This window comes from Stenella coeruleoalba, assembly GCF_951394435.1.
Source record: "Stenella coeruleoalba genome assembly, chromosome: 15".
In the NCBI taxonomy this organism is placed as follows: Eukaryota; Metazoa; Chordata; class Mammalia; order Artiodactyla; family Delphinidae; genus Stenella; species Stenella coeruleoalba.
In genome coordinates this window covers 13,573,573-13,589,637 of record NC_137161.1, presented here as the reverse complement: position 1 = coordinate 13,589,637, position 16,065 = coordinate 13,573,573, and the positions used below count along the sequence as shown (strand labels likewise).

Below are 16,065 nucleotides of genomic sequence, written 5' to 3'. Positions count from 1 at the left end.
TCATTGCGGTGGCTTCTTTCATTGTGCAGCACAGGCTCTAGGCGTGCAGGCTTCAGTAGTTGTGGCATGTGGGCTCAGTAGTTGTGGCTCACGGGCTCTAGAGCGCAGGCTCAATAGCTGTGGTGCACGGGCTTAGTTGCTCCGCAGTATGTGGGATCTTCCCGGACCAGGGCTCAAACCCGTGTCCCCTGCATTGGCAGGCAGATTCTTAACCACTGCACCACCAGGGAAGCCCAGGCTGGTGGATTCTTAACCACTGCGCCACCAGGGAAGTCCCTGGTTTATTCTTTTTAAATGGCTAAGGAGTCGTATCCATTGTGCAGCTGTATCATAATTTATTTAGTTATTTTTAATATTTTATTGAAGTATGATTGATTTACAATGTGTTAATTTCTGCTGTACAGCAAAGTGACTCAGTTATACATATATATTCTTTTTTATATATATATTAATTTATTTATTTTTGGTGTGTTGGGTCTTCATTGCTGCGTGCAGGCTTTCTCTAGTTGCAGCGAGCTACTCTTCGTTGCAGCGCACACTGGCTTCTCACTGCGGTGGCTTCTCGTTGTGGAGCGTGGTCTCTAGGTTCACTGGCTCAGTAGTTGTGGCTCACGGGCTCAGTAGTTGTGGCGCACAGGCTTAGTTGCTCCGTCGCATGTGGGATTTTCCGAGACCAGGGCTCAAACCCGTGTCCCCTGCACTGGCAGACGGATTCTTTAACCACTGTGCCACCAGGGAAGTCTGGCTTTCAGGATCTTAGTTCCTGACCAGGGATTGAACCCACACCCTTGGCAGTGAAAGCACGGAGTCCTAACCACTGGACCACCAGGGAAATCCCTTGAAAATTGGATGTTCTTGCCACATTGCCAATGTGCATGCTACTTCATCGATCGTATGAGAGAGGTACGTGAAGGCAATGTTTTAGGAGTTTCCTTTTGTATGTATTGGGGTGGTGGCAGATTTGGGGTGACAATCTCTGAGACCTGAGGAGGCTGGGTACTTCTGGAGCAAGTCCACAGCCTGGGGCTGGACATTCTAAGGAACAGATGCTCCTTCTTCTGATAGAACTATGGCAGGCCTGCTGGGAAGACAGCAGAAGATATCAGCAGAATAGATATTTACCAAACTCACACTGTATACGCTCAGAGTTCAGCCCTTAGGACATGCAAAGAGAGATTCCGCAAAAAACAAAAAAAGACAAAAAAAAATCCCTAGCATGTAGTGCAAGGAGATGAAGTCAAAAGTTAATATGGGGGCTTCCCTGGTGGCGCAGTGGTTGAGAGTCCGCCTGCCGATGCAGGGGACACAGGTTCGTGCCCCGGTCCGGGAGGATCCCACGTGCCGCGGAGCGGCTGGGCCCGTGAGCCACGGCCGCTGGGCCTGTGCGTCCGGAGCCTGTGCTCTGCGGCGGGAAAAGGCCGCAGTGGTGAGAGGCCCGCATACCGCAAAAAAAAAAAAAAAAGTTAATATGGGAATTAGATTAAAAGCTAGAGAACAGTAAGAATGGCAGGATGCACATCTGCTATCCACTGAGTAGCAGACACAGAATACTGGAGGTTTTGGGGACAAGAAATTGGGTGAGTTTGGATGTACAAGCTTATAGGAACAGGTGACATTTGTTCTACGCTAGGCAAAGCAGCGTCATCTCCTGTAAATGTCAGGACAATCCCCTAGGCTTGGAGCGCTTGTTGTCTCCAGCTAGCTATGGGGAAACTGGGGGCCAGAGAAGTTCAGCCAGTGGTGCCCAGCAAGTAAACGGCAGAATCAGGACGTGAACACTGTTCTTTCTGACACCAAGTCCCGGTATTTTTTTTTTTTTTAATAAATTTATTTATTTATTTTGGCTGTGTTGGGTCTTTGTTGCTGCAGGCGGGCTTTCTTTAGTTGCATCGAGCGGGGGCTACTCTTCATTGTGGTGCGCGGGCTTTTTTTTTTTTTTTAAATATTTATTTATTTATTTATTTATTTATTTATTTATTTTTGGCTGTGTTGGGTCTTCGTTGCTGCGCACGGGCTTTCTCTAGTAGCAGCGAGTGGCGGCTGTGCGGTGTGCAGGCTTCTCATTGTCGGGGCTTCTTTTGTGGAGCACAGGCTCTAGGCACGCGGGCTTCAGTAGTTGTGGCATGCAGGCTCAGTAGTTGTGGCTCACAGGCTCTAGAGCACAGGCTCAGTAGGTGTGGCGCACGGGCTTAGTTGCTCTGCAGCATGTGGAATCTTCCCAGACCAGGGCTCGAACCCGTGTCCCCTGCATTGGCAGGTGGATTCTTAACCAATGCGCTAGCAGGGAAGCCTCAAGGCCTGCTTTTAAAGACATCCAAGGAGAGCTTCCTGGAGTGGGTCACGCTTGAGCTGGGAAGGACAAGTCAGACTTCGAAACTTAGAAAGTACCAGGAGGCCCCTGCCAGGCAGCGGACACTGAGGAGGTTAGACTCCGGAAGATGGAAACACTTCCTGGCCCAGGACCTGGGAGTGTGCGTGCTAGCACGTGGGTGAAGCTCGGAGACATCACACTGAGAGAAATAAGGCAGAAACAGGATAAATGTTGTGTGATCCACTTATAAGAGGGACCTGGACAGGCAACTTCACAGAGACAGAAGGTAAAAAGGTAGTTACCAAGTTGTGGAGGGATGGGGGATGGGGGATGGGGAGTGAACACTGAATGAGTTTGGAGTTTCATTCTGGGAAGATGAAAAAGTTCTGGAGATGGATGGTGGTGATGGTTGTATAACAATATGAATGTACTTGGGCCTTCCCTGGGGGTCCAGTGGTAAAGAATCCGCCTTGCAATGCAGGGCACACGGGTTCAATCCCTGGTCAGGGAACTAAGATTCCACATGCCACAGGGCAACTAAGCCCAAGCGCCACGACTACTGAGCTGGAGAGCCTCAGCTAGAGCCCACGTGCCGCAAACTACAGAGCCCATGTGCCCTGGAGCCCGCACGCCACAACTAGAGAGAAGCCCACTCGCCGCAACTAAGACCTGATACAGCCAAATATTAAATAAATAAATAATCTTTATAAAAACAATGAGAATGTACTTAATGCCACTGAACTTAAAATGGTTAAAATGGTAAATCTATGTTGTGTATATTTACCACAATTTAAAGAAAAAAGCCTGAATCATCCTTGTCTCCTCTCTTACATGTACGCGCGCGCACACACACACACACACACACACACACACACACACCCCACCAGCAGATCCTAAGCCCTTCACTTCAAAATAAATCTGAAAAATAGATAACCAACAAGGGGGACTTCCTCGTGGTCCAGTGGTTAGGGCTCTGCGCTTCCACTGCAGGGGCCGTGGGTTCGATCCCTGGTTGGGGAACTAAGATCCTGCAAGACGCGCAGCACAGCCAAAAAAAAAGATAACCAACAAGGACCTACCGTATAGCACGGGGAACTATACTCAATATTCTGTGATAACCTACAAGTGAAAAGAATCTGAAAAAGTATATATATATATATACACATAATACATATGTATAACTGGATCACTTTGCTGTACACCTGAAACTAACACAATATTGTACATCAACTGTCCTCCAATAAAAATCAATCAATCAATCTGAGTCCAGCTTCTCCTCAGCACCCTCCCTGCTCCCTACCATACACAATCCACACCATCACCATCTCCCGCCTGCCTGGGTGAGGGTGTCAGTTGCCTCAACGGACCTGCTTCCGCCCCTGCTCAGGCCACAGTCCATTCTCCACACTCCGGACAGGGTGACAGTCAGATCAGGTCCCTCTTCGGATCAGAATCTGCCTGGGGCTCCACCCCACTGTGAAGTTAGAATCTGTACCGTGACTTGAAAGTGCTGGAAATGCTTTAGAACCAGACAGAAGTGGAGGGTACATAGCATTGTGAATATACCATGCGCCGCCGAATGGTTCACTTTATTTTTTTTTAGAAAGCAATTAATTTTTTTGTTTGTTTGTTTGCGGTACGCGGGCCTCTCACTGCTGTGGCCTCTCCCGTTGCAGAGCACAGGCTTCGGACGCGCAGGCTCAGTGGCCATGGCTCACGGGCCCAGCCGCTCCGCGGCATGTGGGATCTTCCCGGACCGGGGCACGAACCCGTGTCCCCTGCATCGGCAGGCGGACTCTCAACCACTGCGCCACCAGGGAAGCCCGAAAGCAATTAATTTTTAAACTATTTCTTTATTTGGCTGCGCCGGGTCTTGGTTGCGGCACTCGGCATCTTCAGTGGAGCATACGGGCTTCTTAGTTGCGGCATGCATGCAGGATCTAGTTCTCCAACCAGGGATTGGACCCAGGCCCCCTGCATTGGGAGCATGGAGTCTTATCTACTGGACTACCAGGGAAGTCCCCAAATTGTTCACTTTAAATGGTTAATGTTAAGCGAGTTTCACGTCAATAAATTATTTGCCCAAATATTTTGAAAGCTGGCTGCCGTCCAGCTAAAACACTAATAAGCTTCTATACTGTAGAAGTGGGGGCCACTGAACTTGTAACTCTAACAGGACCAGACAGGAACAAGCCGCTCGAGAAGGAAGTTTGCACGAGTTAAGAAACTAGGCCCCCAGGCTCTACACGCTCTGTCCTCCAAGCCCCATCTCTCTGGTGTCCTCTCCTTCCCACCCTCGCAGCTCACCCCACTCCTTCCGTGATGCGCCTCCACTGTTCTTTCTCCACATTGAAATCCTCAGGCCTCAGGGCCTTTGCACTTGCCATTCACTCTCCTTGGAATGCTCTTTTCTCATATACTTCTTGGCATCTCCCTCCTTCATTCAGGTTGTTGCCCAGGAATCACCTCCCTGGTTATTCTGTTTAAAATAGCACCCCCAGCCCACCCCATCATTCCATTCTCCTCTCACCCTGCTTTGTTTCTCTTCCTATACTTATGGTTACGGGCTGATTTGTGTCACCCCCACCCCCTGATTCATATATTGGAGTCCTAACCCCAGTCTCTGTAAATGTGACCTTACTAGGAGATAGGGTCTTTACAGAGGTCATCACGTTAAAATGAGGTCTTTAGGGGGGGTCATAATCTAATATGACTGGTGTTCTTGTAAGAAGAAGAAATTTGGACACAGAGACAGACTCACACAGAGGGAAGATGATAGAAACAGATGCAGGGCTGGGACTTCCCGGTGGTCCAGTAGTTAAGATTCTGCACTTCCTTTGCAGGGGGCACGGGTTCGATCCCTGGCTGGGGAACTAAGATCCCACATGATGCAAGGCACGGCCGAAAAAAAAAAAGAGAACCAGATGCAGGGAAAAGATGGCCATCTACAAACCAGGGAGAGAGTCCTGGAAAAAATCCTTCCCTTATAGCACTCAGAAGGAAACAACCTTGCCCACACACTGATTTTGGACTTCTCGTCTGTAGAACTATGAGACGATACATATCTGTGGTTTAAGCCACCCTGTCTGTGGCACTTTGTCATGGCAGCCCTAGCAAAAGAACCACTTAACCACTATCTGTCCTATTCGGTACCTGTTTGTTTCCCGTCTGTCTCCCCACCTGCTCCACCACCACTGGAAGACCAGCTCCATGAGCACCACGGATTTCTATCTGTTTTGGTCACTGCTGTATGTGCAGGGCCTAGGATGTGTCTGGCAGGTTGTAGAGAGTTGGTACGTTTCCGGGAAGGAATGAAAGAATGCATGTGTCTGCTCCATTCCTGGGGGAGTGAGTGTGTTGAGGTGAAGGGTTGTGTAGGGGAGCTGTGAGTTAAGTTTAGACTGAGGGGTGGGTAAGGATAAGAAAAACATGCTGTCTTGTTCTGTCTGGTCACTATTCTCCAAATATATAAAACCCTGTATGAAGTGTTACAGAGGAGAAAATCAAGGTTCAGAGAGGGGAAGTGTAGTAGGTTGATGAATGGCCCCCAAAGATATCAGAACCTGTAAATGTTGCCTTGTTTGGAAAAGGCGTGATTGCAGATGTGATTAAATGGAGGATGTTGAGATGCGAGATTATCCTGGATTATCCAGGTGAACCCTGAATGCAGCCCCACGTATCCGTCCCTCTAAGAGAAAGGCAGTGAGAGATTTGAAGATGGAGAGGAGGCGGCCATGTCACCAGGGAGGCAAAGACTGGAGTGATGTGGTCACAAGCCAAGGAAAGCCAGCAGCCCTCAGAAGCTGGAAGAGGCAGGGAACGGATTCTCCCCTTGAGCCTCCAGTTCTGCTGACATCTTGATTTCGACCCAGGGACACTGATTTTCGACTTCTGGACTCCAGAACTGTGAGAGAATACATTTCTGCTGTTTTGAGCCAAACAAAACCAAAAGCAGCCTAACTCCATATAAGGGGTCTGAGCGTTAAGGACACTCCGCGAGCCTCTACCTCATGCACTGCCCCCACTCTGGACAGAGCCACCGTCATCTCATGCCTGGACCTCCATGTCCGGCTTCCTTCCCGGTTCCCTCACATCCATGCTTATCCCCCAACCATACTACCTTCTCCACGCTTAGAGTGACCTGAGGATTGGGTTTCTCCTCACCTCAAAACCCTGCCTTCGGGGACTTCCCCGGCAGTCCAGTGGTTAGGACTCGGTGCTTTCACTTCCAGGGCTGGAGCGCGGTCCCTGGTCAGGGAACTGAGATCCTGCACACCGTGTGGCGTGGCCAGAAACCAGCCAACCAACCCTGCCTTCTCATTGCACTTTGGATCTCTTCCAAAATTCCTGACATAGCCTCTAAGGCCCTGCCCAGGGGTCCAACACTTTAAGGCCAATGAGGAACTCCGTTTTAACTTCATAAGTTAAAGCTCCACCTCCAGCCCTCCTCAGCTCCAGCTGTTCGCTGCTACTCAGAAATGTGAGCCCAATATGGCCAGATCTTATGTTTTTTTAAGAAAATCTGGAAATTCAGATTTTTATGGAAAACCACTCAAAAAAAAAAAAAAAAAAACCCAGCTCGGTCCATTTTTTTAAAATATGGAACAGGCAAAAATTTACATGGCTGCTCCACGGGCGTCTCCGGCCCGTGAACCACTGGTTCTTGACTTTAGGGCCGCTGCTATGAGCCCTGCTGGCCTCTCTCTCTTCCCTGCATGTCAGCTGGGCTACTTTTAGTTTTAGTTTTAGTTCCTAAAACTGAGCCCCTGCTTCTGCCTTCCAGCTCTTTCCTCTGCTCTGAACGATGCCCTGCTTTGCCTCCCTCTGAGCCTGAGGGTGCATTGACTCATCTGCTTCTCAACTTCCACAGAATTCTCCCGAAAAAGCCTGCTCTGGCCGCCCCCAGCTAAGTTAGCCGCCTCGTCCCAGTTTGAATCTCCCTTTACTCCTTTTTGTTTCCTTCGTAGTGCTTACCACATTAGGAAGCATCGATTCATTGGGGAGATCACTTGTGGAATTCAGGGCTTCCCTGGTGGCGCAGTGGTTCCGAGTCCTCCTGCCAATGCAGGGGACACGGGTTCGAGCCCTGGTCCAGGAAGATCCCACGTGCCGCGGAGCATCTAGGCCCGTGAGCCACAACTACTGAGCCCGCGTGCCTAGAGCCCGTGCTCCGCAACAAGAGAAGCCACCGCGATGAGAAGCACGCGCACCGCAACATAGAGTAGCCCCCGCTTGTCGCCGCAACTAGAGAAAGCGCACACGCTGCAATGAAGATCCAACGCAGCCAAAAATAAAATTAATTAATTAAACTCGTGGAATTCAATCTCCCCCTCCCAGGATGTCACTTCTGAAATGTACCTGTCTTTCTGCACATCTTTTTCACATCCTTTTGCAGGGCGTCCCTGGCCTGGCACAGGTCCCTCATGTGGTCCATGCACAGTTAGGTGCGACCATGTGACTAATGTAGGGCCACCTCAGTCACTGGGCTCAGAAGGGAAGTGATTTGCCCGAGGTCACATGGCCTGAAGGTGCCTGAGTTGGGTTTGAATCCAGGGCTGTCCGATTCAGGGCAGAGCTGCTTCTTTCCTGAGCAAAGGAGAGAACTCGCGTGACTCCTTTCTAAGCGTTAAGGTGCTCTCCTGCTTGACTGTGTCCAGGGTGGACCAAGGATGTGGGGATGGCCTGGCCCTGACCACCCCAGGGATGGCGGAGCCACGAGACGGAAGGAACTGAGGGTCCTGAGTGGCCATGTGGAGTTGAGCTACCCTTCAGGCTCCCATGAAACCAGCATCCCGCCCAGCTCCTGTACTGAGTAAGTCTGGGAGCTGACTGATTCCAGGGAATCCTTGCTCCTGGAATATAAGGCTGAACACACTAAATTAGCTTCCTTATCAAGGTTGAGACTCACCCTTGCTTCGTTGTGCCCACCCGTCCAAAGCTCTCATGTCAGACTCTGCCAGTTCTAACTAGTTCCCTGTCTGACGAGACCCGTAGAGAAATCACCCAGTTCAAGGCCCTACGATCCTGTAAGTCTCCTCCCCTGCCTTCTGCCTTCTGAGATACTACTGACTCTCTCACCGTGCTTTGGCTTGAACAACAAGCTTTTTGGTGACTATTTTGAGCAGTCAGAAGCCGACGCTGGAGTCCCTTGATGAGCAATCTAACTTTTACACCAATCAATCCATTGCCTGATAGAGAAGGAAACTCACATGGGCCAGTTGATGCTGATGTCAGCATATTAAGCATAAATCATATCCTGTAAAATTGCCCTGGGAAGCCCTTCCTGGCACCATTGTTGAGAGTCCATACTACCTCTCAGTTACTCCAGACCTGACAGCTCTCCCTCTTCCATTAGAACAAAATAACTGTTTCTTTGGGCTCTAGATGAAGCAGTTGTTCAGAGGTAAACTGTATGCAAATACGCATCTTTGATGGCTAGCATCTCACTTACTATACGGAGTGGACTCAGGTTACCACCTCCTCCTGGTTTGCTTGGGATTGTCCCAGTTTTCTTTTCCTTTTTTTTTTTTGTTTTTGGTCCCAGTTTTCTAAAACTGAAAATCCCACATCCCGAGAACTCCTCGGTCCCAGGCCAACAGGGACCCTTTGGTCACCCTAAAACAGAGCTACCCTGGAAGAGGCACACTTAAATCAAGGCTGACCCAAGGACCAGGGGGATAAGTGTCCATCACTGCCTTCCTCAGATCCTCAAGCTCCAGTGGGTTGGTGGATAGACTCAACTACAAAATTTAAATTTTTTTGAAAAAATAAATTTATTTATTTATTTATTTTTGGCTGCGTTGGGTCTTCGTTGCTGCGCACGGGCTTTCTCTAGTTGCGGTGAGCTGGGTCTACTCTTCCTTGTGGTGTGTGGGCTTCTCATTGTGGTTGCTTCTCTTGTTGCGGAGCACGGGCTCTAGGGGTGCAGGCTTCAGTAGTTGTGGCTCGCAGGCTCTAGGGCACAGGCTCAGTAGTTGTGGCGCACGGGCTTAGTTGCTCCGCGGCATGTGGGTTCTTCCCAGACCAGGGCTTGAACCCGTGTCCCCCGTACTGGCAGGCGGACCCCTAACCACTGCACCACCAGGGAAGTCCTGGCAGGTGGATTCTTAACCACTGTGCCACTGTCCCTTGTCTGTTTAAGAAAATACACCTAGCTAGAAATAAAATGTTATTTAACACAGATTTCTTTGTAAAGTGTACGGATCTATGTGTTTGGGTAAATTAAAGGGATTTCGAATGAGGATCCACTACTTTGTCTCTGTAACTACACTCAACCTGCACGTGAGTTCTCGGAGTTAATCTGCTTTCCTTACCAGAAACTCTCCATTTCTTGAGTGTAGACATCAGCTGTGGGTCCCTTTGTTCTCTCCCTCTGTTAGGGGAAACTGACTGAAACCACCCACCCTGGTCAGGCACAAAGTAACCATTTGCATGAGTTATTTTAAGACAGGAGGTCCTGGTAAGGAACATGTAACTAACAAGCAACCACCAAGGGAAGAATTCGGGAAAGGTCAAAGGAAGAGAGGAGACACCAGTCCATATGTCCAGTCCATATTCCTCCCAGAATCCTCGCTGGAATCCATCTTGCCTGAGTGATGCATGCACCACCAGGAAGGACCCTGAGTCAGAATGACTGGCCAGAGACAACCCAGAAACTAACCCCATTACCACAAAACCCCAGACTGTGAGCCACGTGGCAGAGCAGTTCTCCTGGGGTCCCTGACCTTCCTGCTCTCCCCCTGGGCGCCCCCTTCCCAATAAATTCTCTTGCTTTGTCAGCACCTGTGTCTCCTAGGACAATTCATTTCCGAGCGTTAGACAAGAGCCCGCTCTCGGGCCCTGGAAAGGGTCTTCCTGGAGCTCACATCTAGGTACTTAGTAAACTGTTCCTTTATTTGTTCGTTTGTTCATTCATTCTAGGGACAGTCAAATGTAGACTTTGAAAAATTTGCCTTAAGGGCCCCAAATTTAAATTTCTAACAGTGGCTACACTGCGGAGTCCACAGTACATCATTATTAATCATTAACTCACCTTCCTGGTGTGCATTTCTATTTTTGTATATTAATTTGTTCTCTGCTCAAGGGGAAGAAAATTCTGTTGCTGTAACAAAATGTAGGCTTTTTTAACAAGGCTGCCTTTTCCTGGCCTGGCCTGGCCACCCCTCCTCCTCGCAGTCCTTCATTCTGACTGAGATCTACCCTAGTGACTTAGGAAGGCTGCCTCTGGAGCAGGGCTGGGACCTGGGGGAGACCAGAGAGGCTCAGGGCCTCACATTTAAGGAGGCGCTTGTTCTCAGGCACCCACTCAGCACTCGCATGACCCTGAGTGGCAGCACCTCCTTAAATGCTGCCTTCTGGGTGCCTCCTCACCCCACCCCAGTCCCAGCGTGCTTTTCGGAGTCCAGGGTTATAGAGACCTGGCTCTGTGACAGACCAGGAGGTGGCCAAGCCCAGTGACGGGGGTTTTAGACTACGAGTGAGGGTCTTGGTGAGGATTAGGTGAGAAGGTGTTTGTAAGGGGATTTGCACTGTGCCTTGCATACTGCAAACGCTTAACTGTTTGCTTCCCCTATAGCCAAGGCCCAGGCCAGGAGCCATCTGGAGTTTCTCTAGTTTCTTCCTCATAAAACCCAGGAGAAGCCTGCATCTCAATTCTCATTCTACAGATGAGGAAACCAGGCTCTGAACCCAGGCCTCCCTCTAACTCCAGCTCTTTCCTAACTACCCAGAGTGGGGGCTTTATTATAAACAGCAAGTTAGGGGATTCTTGGTTGGGGGTTTTCAATCCTCACTGGTGTCAATATTACCTGAGGAGTTTGTAAAAGCACAGGTGCTCTGGGAAATTCTGAATCAATTGGTCTGGGGAGAGGACCACGCATTGATATAGGTTTTTTTTTTTTTTTTTTTTGTGGCCTCTCCCGTTGCGGAGCACAGGCTCTGGACGCACAGGCTCAGTGGCCATGTCTCATGGGCCCAGCCGCTCCGCGGCATGTGGGATATTCCCGGACCGGGGTACGAACCCGCGTCCCCCGCATCGGCAGGCGGACTCTCAACCACTGCGCTGCCAGGGAAGCCCTGATACAGTTTTTAAAGAGCTCCAGGGACTTCCCTGGTGGTCCAGTGGGTAAGACTCTGTGCTTCAAATGCAGGGGGCATGGGTTCGATCCCTGGTGGGAACTAGATCCCACATGCTGCTTGGCACAGCCAGGAAAAAAAAAAGAAAAGAGCTCCAGCTGATTCTAATGTACAGCCAGGGTTGAGAACAAAAAGCTTTTTAAGCTATCCCTAAAGAGAACTCCAAGAGGTCATTTTGAATTTCAGCCTCTCGTGCGTTGTGTGTGTGCGCATATCCATGCAAGCTTTGCAGTCAGGAAGAGATTTTTTTTTCCAATTCCAGCTCCACTTTTCAAACAGCTGTGATTTAGGGGAAATCTCTTTACCTCTCTGAGCCAACTTGAGTACCATCAGAAAATCACCTAAAGACTTTATTAAACACTGAAAGACCCACCCCATAATATAATCAAAACGTCTTGGTTGGGGCTGAGAATCGCAAGTCCCCAGGAGCTGTGCTGGCCCAGGGAACACACTTTGAGAATCATTGCTCTGAGTCCATTGCCGCGGTAATAAACAGTCCCTGATCAGGTCACCATCTCCCATTTCAGGCTCACTCCTTGGCACCTGCAAGGTGTATTGCATTCCCTCCATGCAGCAATGGGGTCCCATGATTATCATTATTTTATGAAGGAGGTAACCCAGGCTCCCGAACGTGAAGTGACTCGGCCAGGGTCACACAGCTGGAAAGTTGCCAAAGTCTGGGTTTGAACGCTGGTCTATGTAATTAAAGGCAGGAGAGGCCCTGTGCTATCAACTTCTTTGCAGGCATCAAGGCAAGCTCTCCCACTAGATGCTGGAGCTCATAACGAAATCCGCGCGGCACACTCAAGGCTACAATAGGCAAAAGCCCTCCGGGCTTCTTACCTGATTCAGCTGCTTTCGGAGAGGCCAGCGCTGAACTGCGTGGAGGAATGGCGCCCCCTGGTGTCTGTTTGGAGAGCAGCGTTCCGCTCCCCTAACGGGGCGCTCTGGTCTTCTGAGTCATCGGCATTCTTGGGCCTCATTACTAACATGGAAACTATGATTCAGTTCATTCCATCCACAGAAAGAACTCCGGGTGTTGAAAGGGGGTGGGGACTTCAGAACTGAGGAATGTGAAGGAAGGGCGGTGGACCGGGCCCTGGGGATCTCAGGGGGCTGGGGTAAAATGGTGAAGATAGTGAAAGCACAGCTGAGAACAATCTGGACTTTCACCTTTTGACCTTCCCCAAGACTCCTGCTGAGGAATTTCCAGTACTAAATCTCCTAGGGTTGTTATCAAAGTCCGGCGTGTTCCCTGAAGGCCAGTGTCCACTTCCTGATCTGGTCCATTTGTTCATTCATTTATTCATTCAACAGATATTTTTTGAGTGCCCACTACGTGCCAGCACTATTCTAGGTTCTGGCAATACAGAAATACACAGGATAGAAGCCCTAGAATGATCTGTGAATGAATGAATAGAACACAAAGAGAAAAATTAAAAGGGGGAATGGAGACCTCACTGAGAAGATGACATTTAAGCAAAAACATGAGAGAGAGAGAGAAAGGCAGATATCTGGGGAAAGAATGTTCCAGGAAGAGAGAATGGTAATAAGAGCAAAGGCCCTGGGGCAGGGCAAGCATGTACGTTTGAGGACTTGGACTAAGTTCTTGATGGCAGAATGGGATATATTTTTTCATATCAAGGAACCACTTGCCCTGTTATGAGTGGAATGATTTTCACTAAATTCCAACACATAAATACTTATTTCAGCCTGATCAGGGCAGGTTGAGGAGAGCACAGGGGGTGAGAAAGGGGGAGATAGGAACTATAAACAAGTCTTCAAGAAAGTTTACTAAAATAAGGAGCAGAGAAATGGTGCAGTCCCTGGAAATGACATCTAGGAAGGGGTCCAGGTGGGAGACACATAGAAGGACTCACGTGTGTGTTGACCTTGGATGACCCCAGGCTTTGGGTCCTGGATCCTGTCCTCCTAGAGGATTTTGTTTAGTGCCAAGATTGTAACTGGCATCTTGATGTTGATGACTTCCCCATTATTTATGTCCCCTAAGCATGTCCAAATCTACAGACTGGTATCTCCAACCATTGTCAACTGTCTTATTTTGAACGCCTGACTGCTCCATCGAAAACTGCCCCCTTCCATTGGGCTTTGATAAGCACAAAAGTGAGGGCTGGTCTTTGTTCTCTCTTCCCTCCCACTCCACATCCAGGAACAGCAAGACCTGTGGGCTCCAGCTCCCATGCATGCCCTTCCCCACCACTCCCCATCTTTCTGTCTCCCTGCCTCACCCTCGCCCACTGCAGTTTCCTACCCAGTAGTCAGGTGGATCTGAAGAAATAAATCATGCCAGACAGCTACTTAAAATTCTCCATTGGGGCTTCCCTGGTGGCGCAGTGGTTGAGAGTCTGCCTGCCGATGCAGGGGACACGGGTTGATGCCCCGGTCTGGGAAGATCCCACATGCCGCGGAGCGGCTGGGCCCGTGAGCAATGGCCGCTGAGCCTGCGCGTCCGGAGCCTGTGCTCCGCGACGGGAGAGGCCACAACAGTGAGAGGCCCGCGTACCGCAAAAAAAAAAAGAAAATTCTCCATTGGTTTTCCATAACAAAGAGAAGGAAACCCTTTTCTATGGCCTCTAATATCCTGCATGATGGCGCCCTGGCCTCTGATTTCATTTCATACATCCTCTGCCGCCTCCATTACACTAACCCCACCTCGCGTTTCTCAAAGATTCCCTTCCAAGGGAGTTTTCCTTGAGATACTCTCTTCCGGTGTCTTCGCACGGCCAGCTCCTTCTCATCCTCAAGTCTTAGCTTAAATGTCACCTCCTTGAGAGGCCTCCCCTGGTGCTCATTCTAAAGTGGTCTCCCCAGCGGATGCTTTTGTGTAAACGTCGCCTCTCTGCTCCCTAAAACACAATCTCCTACTCCAGCGCTCGTTAGTTCCTACCACCTGGTTTCCTGGACTAGCCCCAGGTCCTGGTTTTCTAGAAGCCTGGTTCTTCAGCCTTTCTTTTGAGTCAATACATTCACAGCCTAGCAATACATTCCTTTTTTTTTTTTTTTTGCTTAATTTAGCCTATTTTTGCTTAATTTAGTGGTCTCTGTCACTTGCAACTAAAGAACCCTAAGGATTATAGCCTCCACTATCAGGGTTCGAAGAGAATTCACTGAGCTGTACCTAAGAAGTGCTTTAGGTCAATAAAATAATAATAATGATGATAATTGAGGAGAAAGCAATAATAATAATATGAAATTCACAACCCTTATTAAGCACTGTATTAGTACGTAGGTTCTATAGCTGCACAAAGACCAAAAGAGAATGGGAGACTAAACAATATAGATTTTTATTTTTCACTTAATAGTCCATATGCAAGGAGTCAATGGCTGTTTGGGTGGCTCTGTCTTGTTGCTCAGTATCATCAATATGTGGTTTCCACCTGATGGCGCAAAATGGCTATTTCAGCTCCCAAGTGGGAAGGGAGAGGTAAGGCGCTGTCTTCTTTAAGGTCTTGATTCAGGAAGTTGCATACATTACTTTTGTTCCCATCCCATTGGCTGGAACTTTGTCAGGTGGCCATGCCTAGCTGCAAGGAGAGCTGGGAAATGTAGTCTTTAAAGGGGCAGCTGTGTGCTTCCTTCTAGTCACATTCTGCAAGGAAAACTGTATCCTGATTACTAACGGTGTCGGCATACGTTTTGCGTTTACACAGTCTTGTGTAACAGAGTTCATTTTTTTTCCACTTTGTTTTTAAGACCTACTCATGTCTCTGTGAACATCTAGTCCGTTCCTTCTGAGTACTTTTCCATACTCTGTGCATCCGTCACATTTTACCAACGCACTGTCCTAGTGATGGACCCTCATCCCTGCCTCCACCTCTACACATGTCGTCACAATGGGCATCTTTGTGCATGTCCCCTCTGGAGCAAACAAGCAGCTCTGTGGGTGCTATACTCGGGAGAGGAGACGCCAGGTCCTTGGGTGTGCAGGCGGCAAGCACCCCCAGGTTGCTCTCCAGCACAGCTGCTCCCGGTCTCTACTCCCACCAGCAGCCATGGGGGTTTCTACAGTCCCCAGAAGTTCTTTATTCATCTTTATTATACGTGTAGTTGGACATCTGTTGTTTTTTTCATGGCCATATCCATTCTTCTTTTTCTGGTCACTGCACCCTAGTGTTCCTTTGGGGAACTACCTCCAGTCTTAATCCATGTGATTCGGATGGAACTGACCTTACTCTTTCACTTCCTGGTTTGACCATGTGACTGTGCACTGGCCAGTCAGCATGTTGCGTCTCTCAATCAATCAAGTGAAGGCACCTGACTCAAGCTGGGCCAAATTAGAGTCAATTGAGCACTTCCACTGGAATTGTTGGGGAAAACGCTCTCTCCTTCCCTGGGGGTGGCTAAGCTGGTTAATCATCACTGCTACCATCTTAGGGGAGAAGCTGCTTGAGGGGTGCAGCCTTCACAGAAGAAAGCACAGCTGAGGGATGAAGACCAGATATTGATGTTGTTGCTTGTGCCCCTGGAACCGACCATGCCTGAAACTGATGTGCACTGAAACTTACAGTTACATAAGCCAATAAATTCTTTCTCTGCTGCAGCCAATTTGAAGTGGGCTCAGGTTACTCACAGCCAAAAGGATTCACTCACAGCCCTTG

General features: G+C 49.1%; 1 protein-coding gene across 1 annotated transcript in view; it reads right to left on the bottom strand.

The window, feature by feature from the left end:
* The window catches only part of ZMYND8 (zinc finger MYND-type containing 8), a 159,566-nt gene extending 147,117 nt beyond the window's left edge, over window positions 1-12,449 (bottom strand). The window contains exon 1 of the mRNA XM_079945633.1: window positions 12,290-12,449. The gene's annotated coding sequence lies outside the window, so the exon portion shown is untranslated. The remainder of the gene's footprint in view (window positions 1-12,289) is intronic.
* Window positions 12,450-16,065: the final 3,616 nt, after the last annotated feature.